Source organism: Helianthus annuus, chromosome 9 (genome assembly GCF_002127325.2).
Source record: "Helianthus annuus cultivar XRQ/B chromosome 9, HanXRQr2.0-SUNRISE, whole genome shotgun sequence".
Lineage (NCBI taxonomy): Eukaryota > Viridiplantae > Streptophyta > Magnoliopsida > Asterales > Asteraceae > Helianthus > Helianthus annuus.
The window spans coordinates 102,449,180-102,467,065 of NC_035441.2; the positions used below are offsets into that span (position 1 = coordinate 102,449,180).

Consider the following 17,886-nt stretch of genomic DNA (forward strand, 5'->3'; position numbering starts at 1 on the left):
ATTATGAGTAGTACCTGCCACTTAGTCTTTGGAAAATACGTAAGTTTTCACTGGTAAATACAATTAACCGACTCATTTGAAATGAATTTATGAAAATTGATTTAAGTGCACAAGGCACAAACCATTTATACTTGGGACAATTATTTAAGATAATCTTGTATACAGATTTACATGTTTGTCATACTATTGGGGCCGGTTTGGAAGCCGATCATGATTAACCGACTCACCACTTATAGAACCCACAAAGGAGTTATCCCCAACGTGTGGTTTTATTTTAGCATTTGCATCTGTCAGGTGTATGCCTACACCCCGTGCATAGGTCGTGGCCATTTTCAAATGAAATGAGTCGAGGATATCCAGGACACGGTCGTATTAACCCCCAATGTTTATGTTATCAAACAAGACAGATTAAAACGGGTTATGTAAATTTATTAATCACAATCCGATTAAATGATTTCATACCCGACCAAGCGGTATTATTATAATACCGTATCCAAAGCCCGTATAAGGGAAAATAAGTTAAAAGTATTTACTTGAGCTAATACTTGATTCACAGCAAAATAACTCAGTCGTATCCAATCTATCTAAATACAGGTAGCTTTTACCAGGTGGCTCTAGTCTGGAGTGATGGTAATATATAACCAATTCAGAATGCTAACGGTCTTATTTAAGTCGTAGACTTAGACCGGCTAGCTTGAGGTATCTAAAACGGTACGATACGCTAGATTAAGCGATGACCGGAATAGAATGTTATTTAGACCCAACAAGTACGAAGACTTGTATAATATGGGTAAACTAAACACATTCTGGATTTTGAGATAAAAACGATAAGGTTAAACTCGTTTCAGCAAACTTACGTAAACTAGTTACGTAAACCGACCCGAACACGTAAATGCATAACGGGCAACCAAATGAACCATATACAAGTCCCTTATGTTATTATACTTAAAATATGTTAATACATCAGTAGGATGTTAACATATATGCCCAAAAAGTATTTAAAACCAAATTAAGTCACGTAGGGGCATTTTGGTCATTTTACCCTTTATGAAAGAGGTATAATAGTAAACTGAGGTTCTGGTCTAAAATATTCAGTAAAAATATTTATTTTATCACATTACATCAGTAAGATATTATACATATGTGAGGTTTACCAATTTGGCCAAACTATGCCCCGAAAGGGTATTTTGGTCATTTCACATATGCTTTTAGGGACATTTTTGGAAATCTGAGTTCATGACTTATACCTACTGTAATAATATTAAAATTTATTTAAAAATATAGTAGGTAACAAGTCTTAGGTGTTAAATATGGTTTTAAACCATACTATGCACCTTAATTAGCATAAAATCGCTAATTGACGATAATTAAGAATGTTTATGTAAATCCAAGATTTTGATCAGTCTTAAATGCTCAAAATAATTTATTTAATACATAAAATCAATAGGAAAAGGTTTGGCATTCAAATATTATGTTAATCTCATTTTATGCATGAAAGGGGTATTATCGTCATTTACTGATTTATACAAGAACTCAATGATATGGTCAGTTTATAATCTGTCAAAAAATCCTAAAAATAATATCTTAACAGTAGGTAATGAGTTTTGGGTCAAAATCCAGGTTTAAACATGTCTTATGCAAGATAGCGTAATTTAATTAATAAAAACTTTTCAATTACGATATCGAGCATAACTTCTGTTTGAGACCAGAAACTGATGTCAAATTTTTGGGATATACTTTTATATCACTAATAAAGGTTTTTGTCCTCTCACATTTTCAAAAATCTCGTTTATATGTCAAAAGGGCAAAATGGGCATTTATAAGCATAATAACGGACATGAGCATCTAATTCAAAATATACATGACCAGGTAGTAAAACTCCAGAGATTATACGAAAACATAAAGTGGTCCTAATGGAAGCTTAAAACATGGAAGAATCAAGCTTTATCGGGTCAGAACTGAAAGTCAAAGCAAAAGTCAAGCTTTTGCGACTTTCGGTTGCGAACCGACCCTAAACTCAGAATTGTCGGGTTGAACATGCTTAGACATGTTCTAATAATAATTACCAAGTTATTAGAGTGTTAAAATATAATTTATAACCTCTGCATTATTGGTTTTAATTATTATTTACAATTCTGCCAAGTTTGACTTTTTAACTAAATGGTTTGACCCGACAATTAACTAAGCAAACGAAAGAATTAGGAGGTGCCCTTTTAAGGGTTAATCACCTACCTAACTACGGTCACATAATCACATTCATCTCGAACAGTGGGTGCACCATTTGAGTTTAAACCGAAGGTCAAAGTTAATTTACGATAACTTGACTTTTCGGTTTTTAAATTATGAAACTGAACTAATGAGGGGGCTAATACACTTACAAAGGGTCCTAGCTATCTTTTCTACTAAAAAGAGTTCCCAATCAGATCGGAAAGCTCCAGAATTTGAGAGAGGAGAAGATTGAATGAAATGTGCAAATGAAGTGAATGAACTCACTTCCTATTTATAGGTTTTGAGAACTTGTAGGATTATGAAAAGTGTTTGAGAGGGATTATAAGATGATAACAGGTTTTTGAAACCATTAAAGTGCCCTTTGAAACATTAAAAATGGTTTAGAATCGATTTGGATTGGTGAACAAGCAAAAACAGAAAAAGAAATAAAAAAAATTCAGCTGCAGACTTGGGCCTCGCGGCCCGCGTAAAATGTGGCCCAGACCTTCGCGGCCCGCCTGGTCGTCTGGCCCAGTTTTAAAATTTAGCAGTTGACGTGTTTGGTCCCTGTCTTTCTTGTTCGTACAAAGCTGAACTTATCGGTTACTGTTTGCTGTTTAAGCGACCCGTGAAGGGTCAGCCTAATGGGCTCGCAGCCCGTAACTAGACCCGAATCAGCCAAAACATGTTTTCAGGTTTTACAACATCAGTCAGTCCCTGAACCTTTTTAATTACATATGAACTTTCAAGATCGACATTTCTAGCACAAAATTTGAGTTTTCTCATGGAATGTTAATATGGGACAATAAGGTCGTTAGTGGTCATACTGAGGCACACCCGAGATTATGGCAAAACATTACAGAGTTCCCGGTTCTTTTCAAAGGTCACTCGAAACGTAGTTTCGCTTGTTGACGCTTTTAATCCTTTTTACGCACAAAGGTGTGCATAATATCGTTTGACGATATCAAGGCCTTCCATGGACCATGTTAGGCATTCCCGAGCATATGACCGAACATTATAACGCTCCAGTTCGTTTAGATGGTCACTTGAAGGTATAGTTTCAGACATTGATGCTTTTGGTCCTTTTAACGCGAAAACTTGCGCGCATTATCTTTTAATAGCATCAAAGCCCTATGTAGGTCATATTAGGAATTATCGAGAGTATGATTGTACATCATAATGCTTCGGGTTCGTTAATAGGTCATTCAGAGGTATAATTAAACATGTTGACGCTTTTAACCCCTCTAACTTACAAACTTGCGCGTAACTTCACTTATTGGCATAAAAGCCTTGAATGGCCAATATTTGGCATTCCCAAAAATATGATCAATCATTATGAAGCTCTCGGTTTCTTAAAAGGTCACTCAGAGGTAAGAATTAACATGTTGACACTTTTAACCCTTCGACGCGTAAACTTTCACATAATTATGCAAACGGCTCCTCTCGTCCAACAAGTGGCTCATTTGAGAATACAGACACCGTATAAGGTCACTCAGAGGCCTAGTTTAGGCATGTTGACACTTTCAGTCCTTCTATAATCAAGGTTTTCGATTTTGATGAAATTAGTCCCTCATAGTCAATGTCTGACTTTATTAGGGTTCATTACACGTGTCAACACATCATTATACACGATTTTACGAGGTGTTACAGGCAGGTTCCAGGTTTATTCGAAGTTTGTTTTTAATGGGAATGTTCACAAGGTTTTCATCAGCTGGCCCAAATAGGGATGGCAATGGGTCGGGTTCGGGTCGGGTATTGGTAATCCCATACCCATACCCGGTTATAAAATCGCGTCCCATACCCGACCCAATACCCGTCGGGTATTTGTCGGGTAATTACCCGTCGGGTATCGGGTATACCCGCGGGTATCGGGTTTACCCATTAGTTTGTTAAAAGATATACGTTGGGATTTCTAAATACGTTTTTTTACTATTGTAATTATTATATTATTTTATTTATACAACAACTATTATAAATTAAAAATGTACATTACATACATATAAGTTTTATCATAAATTAATAATGACTTACTTATACACTTACATGCATATACTTCACAATATACAAAATATAAATAATTATCAAATGCATATACTAAAAGAAAATTTATTTTTCACATTATGAACATACTAAACTAAATCACTAATAGACAAGGGTTAATGGAAAATAAAAGTATAAATTAAAAAAAACGGGTATATGATCGGGTATATAGTTTAGGTAAACGGGTATGTGGTTTCGGGTAATCGGGTCGGGTATCACCTAATCCCATACCCGACCCATACCCGCGAAAATTTTTAAAACTAATCCCATACCCGACCCAATACCCATCGGGTATCGGGTATACCCGTCCCATTTGTGTCGGGTTTCGGGTATACCCATCGGGCTCGGGTATTTTTGCCATCCCTAGGCACAAAAAGGTCGCAGTTTTCCAGTTTCCTGTCTAGTTCCTCCCAGGGTGGTAAGGTTGGAGTTTGGCCAGAGCTTTCTCCCACTTTTTCTTTTCCTTTTGGTTCGACAGTTTTCTTCACTTTTTGAGCTGCAGGCTTCTTCTTTCTCCCCCTTTTCCAGTCTAAAAGCCTCCTCCTCTTTTTGGGTTTGGGCTTTTCCTGGGCTTGGTACACCATTGGCTCGTCTAGTTCCGCCTGGTACCCGGTCTGGTCCCAGTAGTCTCCATATCAGTAGAATGTATCGTGAAGTTTCGGAGAGGTTCCGATAGTTCATTCATACTATTAGTCACACATAAGGAAACACAAAATTACAGATTAAATTTTAATTATTGAAATTAAATTCCACATAAGCACAAAATTTCTAACTAAAAGTTAAGTATTTTTGAAATACTTAATTTGCTTAAACCAGTGGCTCTGATACCACCTTTTCTGTCACGGCCCCCGACCCGTTTTACCCGGTTCGGAAGCCGCGGGACAGAAATCCGAGGTATTGGTATTTATATTGGCAGCGAAAATTTTAACAGGACCGTTTAATAAGAAAACACCAACTTATTTTATTTCAAGTTTCGGGACAAACCTCGTATTTTACAAAAAATGAATTTCGTGGGAAATTCACAGAAAACATGTTTATTTCTATTTACTGGGCCACTTTATTTAAGATGGAGTGCTACGCGGCACTTTTCCTTTTCCTCACAGCACCTGAAACATGTTTAAAAAGATTTGATCAGCGCAAAATACTGGCGAGTGCAGTTCCATTTATACAAAAGACACATTGTTATAATATACAGTATTAAGAGTGATTACAATTGTTTCTATCTTATAATTATCTGACCCAGTTGTCACTCGACCGGATCTGTGACTGTGGTCATATCACTATTTAGGTCCGTTCACCTAAAAGTGACGCTAGATAAGTAATGTATACAAAACCCCACGTACTGTCAGAAATTTAAGATAACAAAGACTTAATCACTGTAAGTATAACGGGAAAACATTTAGGGTTTTGGAAAGCAACTTTGATAAAAACAGAATGACTCACATTGCAAATTTAAACGATCACAGGTTGCCTACTGGTTATGCTGGTAAACCTAGTGAAATATACAATGCAAACGAAACTAGGTTAGTAACTTAGTTCAACATTTACGATAATTCACGAGATCGAAACCCTCACGATGAATGACAAAGTATAGCCCAATGTAGGCAACACTTAAACATCCATCAGACTGGTATTAATCGATCGGACATTGTATCGTAGCAGTGATCGAGTTATTACCTTGTTATCGTAGCAGAGGTTCAAGACTCGGTTTGTGTTTTTGAAAGAAATGGAGTATAGATCAACGTACAAAGTGTAATTTTTCGTTGTAACAAGCAAACCTTGCAAGTGCCAAGTCCCTGGGTTTTATACTGAATTTCGGTCTCCCCCGCGTGTCGCACCGGCTCCCCTAGCCCCTGGCGCGTGTCGCGACGGTGACCCGTCTTAGGCTAGGGTAGCCTGGTGTCGGGTATAGCCTGGGTGAGTTGGCAAAATTCAAAAATACGTGGTTTATAACCGTTTTATGAGGATAAAATCAATTAGGGGATCCCCCTTGAGTTTTAGGGGGCCCTGTTGCTAGTTTTGTCTGTTTTTCAAATTTCGGGTCACACCTACCACTTGGGGGTTCAATTAGGGTTTCTTAATGTGCCTTTTTAGGAATGGGAATTTGCGAGGTTGTTACAGTTCACCTCCCGATCTAACCTTCTAATATGCTAAGGTACCCAAGGAAAGATCTCCTTTCGGTATCACTAATCACAATTCAATTCACCCGAAGATGAAAGGGGGTAATCTATCTATTTACGGTTTTAACTTAGATTGCTAGGATCTAAAGGCTATTGGCTATGGGCTATGGATCTCCTCCAGGTCTCACAAGAACCTGTATACTAAAGAACTAGGCAAACCAATACCATATTTCCTCCGGGTCTCAAGGGTAACAGAACACTCGTTGTAACAAGGATGATACTCGTTCCTAGGGTTTTTTAAAGACGAGAAGCCACAACCAAGTTCACAAACACAAAGTAAGTGACTAGCACATGAAACTTATTTCAATTAATAAAAATTCATGCAAATCAAGTATAAAATCCAAGTCAAACGAGCATGCATACGTATTAAAACCGAATAATAAAAAAAATTCTTTACCAAAGCATTAATTAAATAGAAACCAAATAATTCAAAACCGAGAGTATAATACGAGTCTAATTAGTTTTCACCAAGAGCCCTGGTAGTTCAAGAAGATTAGCCGCTCATAGTGATGAAAAAAGAATAAATAATGTTCGATAAAACCGCATACATCATGTTTAAATACTGAAAAATCTAAGTTAAACATTTAATCTAACTGGGTTGCGAACAAAACTTCAATATGATCATCAAGAATCTTAGTTCCAGTTTCATTTCCTCTTAAGTTCGTCATTCCATAGTAGGTCACCAGAAAAATAACAATCAGCTAGGGTATTTTTTATTTGTGTGGTTCTTGAATAATAGTCTTTTCTTTTATGGTCTCCGCTTGTGAGTATTATGATAGATATTTATCCGGATTAGACTATGGGGTATGGTGGGTTGGGTTGGGGCATGAGTTGACACGTGGCTTGGGGGGGCAGACATGGGCTGGCCCACATTCAACACGGTATGGTGGGGCGGGGGTTTGGGGGCGTGGGTTTGGTGGGCTTCGCTGGGCTGACCTGCTGGGCTATTTTAATATTTTTTAAAACAACAAATTTAATTTTTTTTATATTTTTAAATAAAGAAAATTACATAAAAAAATTCCTAACGTTTATATTTGTTTTGGGTAAATTACTTTTTGAGTCCATGTGTTTTATGAGTTTTAACTAGTTGAGTCCAAAAGCAAAAAGTTTAACGACCTGAGTCCCTATAAGCATTTTCCTTAACCATTTGAGTCCAAATTTCTAACACCATCCATATTTTCTGTTAAAAGACTAAAATGCCCCTATATTTTCTTTACCCTTGTAAAAAACCTAAAAGTTCTACATCTGTGATTCGTTTTTGCAATAAATCTGCTTTGGTGTAGTTCCTTTCAGTCAGTGCTTCAATACGTTCAACCGCAGCCATTTGTACCTCTTGGGGAACACGCGATGTCTCCCGGGCATCCGAGGTACTAACATAGACTGTTACAGTATCCCCATCTGCTACTGCCTTTGCATCCACCTATTTCGAATCAAACGTATTCACATTAGTAACGGTAGTAACAATTCGAGCTTGTACGAATTATGAGCTTTGAGTGTAGCAGAAACTGTTCTTACCGGAAGCGTGTGCAACTCAAACTTGATCCCGTCAATGAGTGAAGGCGCATCAACCAGAAGATGTGGAAGACGGAGAACGTAGAACGGTCATAAGCCCTCTATATCGGGTGTAGGGTGTGACTTACAAGCCTGGAAGCTTCTTCAGGTGTGTTTGGTGGAGGTTTAGATTCCCTCCATGCGTTTGATACTTGGTTATACCTTCAATTAATTTGTTAATATGTCAATAAGGCTACGTGTAGTGGCTTGGCGGAGTTGGCGCCCCCTGCCAGGGCACCGCGCCGGCTCGCCAACGAGGGGACGCTAGGGGATTAACGGGCACGAAGGGGTTAAGGTGTGGGGCAACTCACAATCCAACCAACTATAACCTAAGGTTTCAGATTTGATTTCGAATTGGAAACTAGAAGTAAAAGGACCAACGAATTTGAGATTATAGTTGAAAAAATTACCAGTTTGATTGAGCTTTCTTGAATTAACTCACATGATTACTCAGACCTTCAGGAACCTACAATTAAACAATTGAAACGACTGTTTTTAACAATTGTGAATATGTTTGGAAATTGAATTCACTCCGATGAAAGCTCAAATTGAATTTCTGTAAATTGAATTCACTCCGATGAAAGCTCAAATTGAATTTCTTTAAGAAAATTAGTAACAGGTGATTTTGGTGGATTAAAAGTGAAGATATGAAATTGGGGGTGAGAGTGAAGATAGGCGTACCTGAGAGATGTAGAACTTTCAGGTTTTTTATAAGAGTAAAGAAAAAATACAGGGGCATTTTAGTCTTTTAATAGAAAACTAACAGAAAATATGGATGGTGTTAGAAATTTGGACTCAAATGGTTAAGGAAAATGCTTAGAGGGACTCAGGTCGTTAAACTTTTTGCTTTTGGACTCAACTAGTTAAAACATATAAAACACAGGGACTCAAAAAGTAATTTACCCATTTGTTTTTTTATCTCTTCTCTCATCTACAAGACTAGTTGCAACTCGTCACCCTTAAGGTGATCAATGCGCTCGGATAGAAATTTCAAATCATCCCGTCTTTATTTCAGGGCATCTCTAGCTGCATCTCTAGCTTCTTTGTTCTTTCGTTGTTCGGCCCTTTGTTGTTGGAAGACGTTGAATGTATCTAACTTCTCTTTTTGATGGGTTTCGATGCGGAAGGACCATCGTTGGGTGGTTGAGTTCCGGGGACGGTTTCGGTTTGTTAAAGGTCGATGGAGGTTGGTGAAAGGTTGATGGGCGTTTGTGTAAACAGGGTAGGTATCGAATCCTCGGTGTGTGGGAAGTTAGTATACAAACGATTCCCAATATACGATGCGTAACTCGCTTCAACGGGCATAGAATAGTGTATGAAAAATGGACGAGGCATTGGACGAATGGGTGGTGTGCTAGGATTATTTTCTTGGAATGCATACGGGTTGTTCGGGTCATAAGCACGGTTATGAGGATGCATTTTTTTCGTTTTGTAAAAGGAGAATTGAAGATGATTATAGAAGATGTGGTTGAATGTGGTAAAAAATGGAAGAAAAATGTGAGTTTTATAGTGAAAAAATATTTTTTTTAACATAGCCGTTGGCCAACGGCTAGTTTGGCTTGTCAAGACCGCCCCACGCCCGGCTTGAAACCCAAGCCCCAAGGGCCACGCCCCAACCCAAGCCCACCCGGGGTGGTGGCTTGGGCGTTTTCCCCCAACCCACGCCCCAACCCAAGCCCCATACCCCATAGTCTTATGTGCAAAACATATTTTTTTATGAGTTAATTACGTTTTTCATCCCTATGCCTTGTCAAAAATCACTATTTCATTCAATTAGTTAAAAATTGCCAAAATAGTCCATGTGGTTTCACTTTCGTAACAATCACAGTCCACCCTCACTAACATCATCCAGTTATTCTGTTAGTTTATTTGAAATGACCATAATGCCCATGTTATTAAAATTAAAATAAAAAGAGTTAGTTACGTTTTTCGTCCCTATGGTTTGTTAAAAATAACTATTACAGTCCATTTGTTTTAAAAATTGCCAAAACAATACCAATACTTTTACAACTTCCACATTCAACTCACCAACAATGGCGGTTAACATCTTCATCTATATACTATCCTTTACTTTACTCTTCACTTTCTCTATTTCCTCAAATCCAGCCGGATGATCATTTGCTCCGGTTCCACACCCTCTCCACTTCATCAATCTTCAACATCTCGCACCACCACAAACACACCTGAACGATGACCACCTCCACCACCCATTATGCCCACCACCGTCATCAAGCTACCACCCACCCCTACCCCTACACCCCATGGCCATTCTCTTCAAACAAATCATCGGCCAACTTCTTTTCTACCGATGAATTCTACCAATTCCGACAACTACACAGAGCACCGAACATACTTCATCTCCACCCCTCAAGTTTATCAGGTAGGCCTCAAGTTTTCCAACTGACGTAGATTGTAATGGGGAAAATTAGGTGGCTGGATCTGAAGAAACGGGGAGAGTGAAAAGTAAAGTGAAGGATACTGGTACTGTTTTGATAATTTTTAAAACTAATGAACGGTAATGGTTATTTTTAACAAACCACAGGGACGAAAAACGTAACTAACTCTTTATTTTTAATTTCAATTTTAATTTTAATAACAGGGGCGTTATGGTAATTTTAAATAAACTAACAGAATAACTGGATGACGTTAGTGTGGGTGGACTGTAGTAGTTACGAAAGTGCAACCATAAGGTCTATTTAGCAATTTTTAAACCAATGGACAGAAACAGTGATTTTTGATAAACCACTAGGACGGAAAACTTAATTAACTCTTTTTTAAAACTCAAATTCACTTCAGCAGATTCAATTGGGCCCAGGTGAATTTCTAAACCACAAGTGGGCTGTGGTCATGCATCGTAATTGGGCTAGCCATTATACTCGGTCAACACCAAGTCAACCACAAAGAAACACAATGGCATCTTGTTCTAATTTTGAAGATTCATTAGGGGCTTATTAGGTAATTTCGAATTAAACAAAATCCCAAGAAATGCAACATGTGTGCTACATCATGTATTATTTACCAACTTTCAGGAAATGACAACTTTAGTCCCTGAGCTTCCTAGCATCTCTCATTTATTAGCCGTTTAAACTTGTTTTTATTCCTTTTAGCCCTTTTTCCGATTAGGACCTGTTCTAATTCTAAATAATCAAATATATAATAAAATGACCCTAAGTTAATATAAAAATTGTACAAAATACAATGGATAAAAACGTTTGTTTTGTAACATATCAAATATCTCCACATTTAAACTTTTTTTTTTGTCTCTGAAAAAATTTTGCAGTGGAATCATAACTAGGATGGATGGTTTCAAAAAAATTAGGTTACTCTATTAAAAGACATAAGCATGTATAATCACGATTACTGATATTATTATCCACTTAAACCCAACCATGGATTTATCAAGCTCCTTTTCATGCTAGCTTTACGTTCAAGTTAATAATCCATCTAAATCTCTCACACTCAAGGCCCACAAAACTACCTAATCACATATTAAGCTTATAAGGAAAAGATTAAAAAAATCTACCACTTTATTTAAAAAACCCTTATGTATTTAGAATTAAATTTTTGATGGATGACAATTATGAGCTCTAGCAATTTTTTTTCTTCTGTTTAACTTATACGGCATATCCACCAAGTCGCTATCCCGGTGGGCAACATCATGAGCCTCACAATTTTTTTTTCTTATTTTTCTAAATTAATGGAACTATGGAATATTTTTTTTGGGCGCCGCCGAATCAGGATTGATTCTCATAAAAAAGATCAGGCGTGCCATTTAATTAAAAATACTTATAGGTTTTTACTTATAGTGTTTTATTTTATACTATGAACAGTTTCAGCTTTTCTATTTCTCCTAATATTGAGATCCACAAGACTTCATGATTTATAAGAAGGTATATTAAGAACAATACATGAAACCCTCTAAGTCAGCTAGGCCTATTAGTACATCCTAGAAATTAGGTCTTTTATCTATATTTATCTTATATATATATAAGAGGATCATGAGAAAACTAAATCTAAATGAGAAAACTAGAAAACTAACTAAAAAAACCTAAAAAAAAGCCAAAAAACATACCAATTTTTTTTTTACAATTTTTTTATAAAAAATCGCTACTTTTTATATATAGAAAAAAATTAAAATTTTTTTTTTGTTATACTACACATGTGCATTATATGTGATTATATGTGTACTATACATGTGTAATACAACAAAAAAAGTTATTTTTAAATTTTTTTTTCCATGTATAAAGACTAGCGATTTTTTTATAAAAAAATGTAAAAAAAAAATTTTGGTATGTTTTTTAGGCTTTTTTTAGTTAGTTTTTTTGTTTTCTCATGTAAACTAGTTTTCTCATTATCCATCCCCTATATATATATATATATAGGACAAAGATCCGTTAGGAACCACCCTTTATTGCGAGAACCGCGAGAACCAGTGTGAACACAAACAGTAATACCTAAAAAAATCTAAAAAACACCCAATTTTTTTTTATTTTTTTTTACTATTTTTTATATAAAAATCGCTACTTTTAGTATAAAAAAAAACAAATTTTTTAAAAAAAAAATTTTTTTTTTTGACTACTAAAAGTAGCGATTTGAACATAAAAAATAGTAAAAAAATAAAAAAAATTTTTAGATTTTTTTTTGATTTTTTTAGATTTTTTGGGGGTTTAGTTTTTAGCATTTTAGCTTGGGGGGGGGGGTTTAGGTTTTTGGGGGTGGGGGAGGGGGTTTAGGTTTTTTTTGGGGGGGGGGGGGTGGGTGGGGGGGGGGGGGTTAGGTTTTTTTTAGGTTTTTTGAGGGTTTTAGTTTTTAGCATTTACCTTGGGGGGGGGGGAGGGTTAGGTTTTTTTTGTTTGGTGGGGGGGGGGGGTTAGGTTTATTTTTTTTTTGGGGGGGGGGGGTGGGGGGTTTAGGTTTTTGGGGGGTGGGGGTTAGGTTTTTTTAGGTTTTTTTAGCTATTTTAGGTTGTGTTCACATTGGTTCTCGCGGTTCTCGCAATAAGGTGGTTCTCACATGAACCTTAACCTATATATATATATATATATATATATATATATATATATATATATATATATATATATATATATATATATATATATATATATATATATATATATATATATATATATATATATATGGAGCCGCTAAAATAAAAACCACCCTTAGTTGTAAGAACCGTGAGAACCACTTTCCACCAATTAGATTATTCCAACCAAAAGGGTAGTTTGGTCATTGTCTCCAAATGTTAAATCTCCCACTCTCTCTCGTCATTTAAGCCCATCAGAGACTTTGTCTCTCTCCTCATTTGTTTTTTTGTCTCTCTCGACATTTCTTTTAAAGATGTAGACCATCTCTTTCTTGGAAAATAAAACAACATCTCTCTCTTATCTTCTTCCCTCATCTCTCTTTGTCTCCTACCCAAATCAAAGAACAAAAAATATCGTTCATCAGTGGGTGAGAGGTGGTTTGGTCGGCAGTGGAAGACAGTGGTGGGAGGTTGTTGGTCGGCGACGGAAGATGGTGGTGGGTGCAAACCCCACCTGCAACTCCGACCCCCCATACACCCCATCTGCAACGGAAGACGACAGTGGGTACAAACTCCACCTGCAACTCCGACGGAGCGCCGCCGTGAGTGGCGGTGGTCGTGGTCTCCTCCCGACGAGCTGTGAATGTAGAAGATGATGTTCTCAGAGTTGTTTCAAGATTCGTGGTGGCGGTTTGACGGCTGGGTGGTGGGTGGGGGGGGGGTTAGGTTTTTTTTAGGTTTTTTTAGGGTTTTAGTTTTTAGCATTTAGCTTGGGGGGGGGGGGTTAGGTTTTTTTTTTTGGGGGGGGGGTGGGGGGGTTTAGGTTTTTGGGGGGGTGGGGGTTAGGTTTTTTTAGGGTTTTTTTAGGTTTTTTTTAGCTATTTTAGATTGTGTTCACATTGGTTCTCGCGGTTCTCGCCATAAGGTGGTTCTCGCATGAACCTTAACCTATATATATATATATATATATATATATATATATATATATATATGGAGCCGCTAAAATAAAAACCACCCTTAGTTGTAAGAACCGTGAGAACCACTTTCCACCAATTAGATTATTCCAACCAAAAGGGTAGTTTGGTCATTGTCTCCAAATGTTAAATCTCCCACTCTCTCTCTTCATTTAAGTCCATCAGAGACTTTGTCTCTCTCCTCATTTGTTTTTTTGTCTCTCTCGACATTTCTTTTAAAGATGTAGACCATCTCTTTCTTGGAAAATAAAACATCTCTCTCTTATCTTCTTCCCTCATCTCTCTTTGTCTCCTACCCAAATCAAAAAACAAAAAATATCGTTCATCAGTGGGTGAGAGGTGGTTTGGTCGGCGGTGGAAGACAGTGGTGGGAGGTTGTTGGTCGGCGACGGAAGATGGTGGTGGGTGCAAACCCCACCTGCAACTCCGACCCCCCATACACCCCATCTGCAACGGAAGACGACAGTGGGTACAAACTCCACCTGCAACTCCGACGGAGCGCCGCCGTGAGTGGCGGTGGTCGTGGTCTCCTCCCGACGAGCTGTGAATGTAGAAGATGATGTTCTCAGAGTTGTTTCAAGATTCGTGGTGGCGGTTTGACGGCTGGGTGGTGGTGGTTCGACGGCTGGGTGGTGGGCCGGCGGCCGCGCCGCCGTGTGCGGCGGAGGTCCCGGTCTCCTCCTGTGTTGTTGATTTCTCTGGTATTTTTTTGCCATGTGTTCTTGATTTTTCTGGGTTTAGTATGTTGGGGAATTTGATCTTGATATTTGTTTCAAGACAGGCGGTGGCGGTTCGACGGTTGGGTGGTGGGCCGACGGCAGCGCCGCCGTGAGCGGTGGAGGTCCCGGTCTCCTCCTGTGTTGTTGATTTCTCTGGCATTTTTTTGCCATGTGTTCTTGATTTTTCTGGGTTTAGTATGTTGGGGAATTTGATCTTGATATTTGTTTTGATTTGGTATGTTGGGAATTTTCATATTTTGGCTTGTGTTCTTGATGTTTGTTTCGATTTTAGTATGTTGGAGATTTTGATCTGTGGGTTTTGATATGGTTGATTTTGGGGTGGCGATGATGAAAAAAAAAACCCCGTAGATTTAGATGACGATGGCGCGGCGAGGACGGCGGAGGGTAGGTTTTTTTAACCTGCACCCCCACTTTTGCAGCCTTTTTATTATCGGATAATCTAAGCCAAACCCCGTTTTATTTTCGAGATACACTTTGTTTTGATGTTTTTGTATTTTTTCCCCTCTAGTCGATGATGATAACGATATATCTGAGACACCTCCCGAGTATGCGATTTTTGGGTGCGTTCGTTTTTGCGTAAAAAAGTTTTGTAAAAAACAAGTTAAACCGTAAACTTTTTAACGTAAAACGTAAACTGTTTAACTAAAAAACGTAAAACGTAAAAAGTTTTACGTACAACGTAAAAAGTTTGCGTTTTCTGGGTGCGTTCGTGTTGCGTAAAAATGTTTTTGTAAAAAAAATGTTAAACAACAAACTTTTTAACGTAAAACGTAAAAAGTTTTACGTACAACGTAAAAAGTTTGCTTTTTCTGGGTGCGTTCGTGTTGCGTAAAAATATTTTTGTAAAAAAAATGTTAAACCGTAAACTTTTTAACGTAAAACGTAAAAAGTTTAACGTAAAACGTAAAAACGTAAACTTTTTTAGCGTAAAACGTAAAACGAAAAAACGTAAAACGTAAAAAGTTTTACGTAAAACGTAAAAAGTTTTACGTAAAACGTAAAAAGTTTTAACGTAAATCGTAAAACGTAAAAAATGACGTGTAAAAAACGACGCGTTAAAAACGGCGTGCAAAAACCGACGCGTAAAAAAGCCGGGCGTGCAAAAAATACGCGTTAAAAACGGCGCTTGAAAAAGTCGAGCGTAAAAACGACGTGCAAAATAAATTTGTTTTGTTAAATAATCTGAATTTAAAAATGATTTTTAATAAAAAAATTCAGTTTAAAAAATAAAAATTAATATAATAAAACAAAAAAATAATAAAAAATAATAAAGACTAAAAGACAAAAAAAGTAATTTTACTATATTACTCTTTTGGATTAAAATATTAAAGACGTAATAAGAAAAAAACTATTTAATGTTAATATTAACTACTTTTAATCTTATCCATTGATCTTGAATATCTAATGGTTAGAAACTGGTTCTTGCGTTTCTTACAACTGGAGGTGGTTTTCAATTTAGCGGTCCCCTATATATATATATATATATATATATATATATATATATATATATATATATATAGGGGAAGGTTCAAATGAAAACCACTAGTTATTGTGAAAACTCGAAAACTAATTAAAAAAAGCCAAAAAAACATACAAACAAAAATTTTTTTTTTGCAATCAAAATTTCGCAGGTTTTTTTAATATAAAAAAAAATTTTCAAAAAAAAAAAAAAATTTTTTTTGTGTAGTGCACATGTGTAATACTGCACATATGTATGTGTACTACACATGTGTATTATTACACATGTGCACTACACAAATTTTTTTTTTTTTTTTTGAAAAAAAGTTTTTTTTATATATAAAAACTAGCGATTTTTATAAAATAAAATTGAAAAAAAAAATTTTGTGTGTTTTTTAGGCTTTTTTTAGTTAGTTTTCGAGTTTTCACAATAAAAGTGGTTTTCATTTGAACCATCCCCTATATATATATATATATATATATATATATATATATATGGAGGGGCTCATGCGAGAACTCCATTTATTGCGAGAACCGCGAGAACCAAAGTGAACACAACCTAAAATAGCTAAAAAAACCTAACCCCCACCCCCCCCCAAAAAAACCTACCCCCCCCCCCCCAAAACCTAAACCCCCCCCCCCCCCCAAAAAAAAAAAAAAAAACCTAATCCCCCCCGCCCAAGCTAAATGCTAAAAACTAAAACCCCCAAAAAACCTAACCCCCCACCCCCCAAAAACCTAACCCCCCCCCCCCCCCCAAAGCTAAAATGCTAAAAACTAAACCTCCAAAAAACCTAAAAAAATCAAAAAAAAAAAAAAATCAAAAATTCTTTTTTTTAATATTTTTTATGCTGAAATCGCTACTTTTAATGGCAAAAATTTTTTTTTTAAATTTTTTTTTTTGCTTCGAAAAGTAGCGATTTTTATATAAAAAATATTAAAACAAATTTTTGTGTGATTTTTAGCTATTTTTAGACATTTTTGGTTGTGTTCACATTGGTTCTCGCAGTTCTCGCATTAAGTGGTGGTTCTCGCATGATCTTCTTCCTATATATATATATATATATATATATATATATATTATTTTGAAAACTAAAAATCCCAAATTTTCTATTATTTTCAATTTGTTTGCAAAAATATTCAGGAGCATTTTTTTCTTCGGTTTTTTAGGATTTTTAAAGTTCTTTATTTTTATTTATTTTTTTAATTTTCAACTCAAACCTACCTAAAAAGGCGTAGTCTCTCATCCCCAAACTTAAACTATACATTGTCTACATTGTAGGATGAAAAACTCGCTAAAATAAAGCATAATATGAACCTAAAATAATATATATTAAAAATAAAAAGACAGCGAATTGGAAAAGACCTAGCTGGTTAGGATAAAATCAGTGCCAGCGATGCGTGTCTTCATTCCAACAAAAGATTGTATAACATTTCATTTGTAATCATCTTAACACTTGGGTTGCCTTTACAAATATATAACAGCTTCAAAATCTTCGTCCAAATGGAGATTGAGTACGAACGGGCCAATCAAACCTGTACAAGACAAAACAAACAAACCCGAGCGTAAAACTCACTCTAATAGAAAAAAACCACTCAAAACTGACTCAAAATTACTAACTTAGACTCATAATACACAAAAGATAAAAATAAAAATAAAACACTAAGGAAAATTTACAAACTCTACAAAAATGCTATGAAACACTCAT

The 17,886-nt window shown here is 36.3% G+C and overlaps 1 pseudogene; it reads right to left on the bottom strand.

The window, feature by feature from the left end:
- Positions 1-7,617: 7,617 nt before the first annotated feature.
- LOC110919045 lies at positions 7,618-14,695 on the bottom strand (annotated as a pseudogene).
- Positions 14,696-17,886: the final 3,191 nt, after the last annotated feature.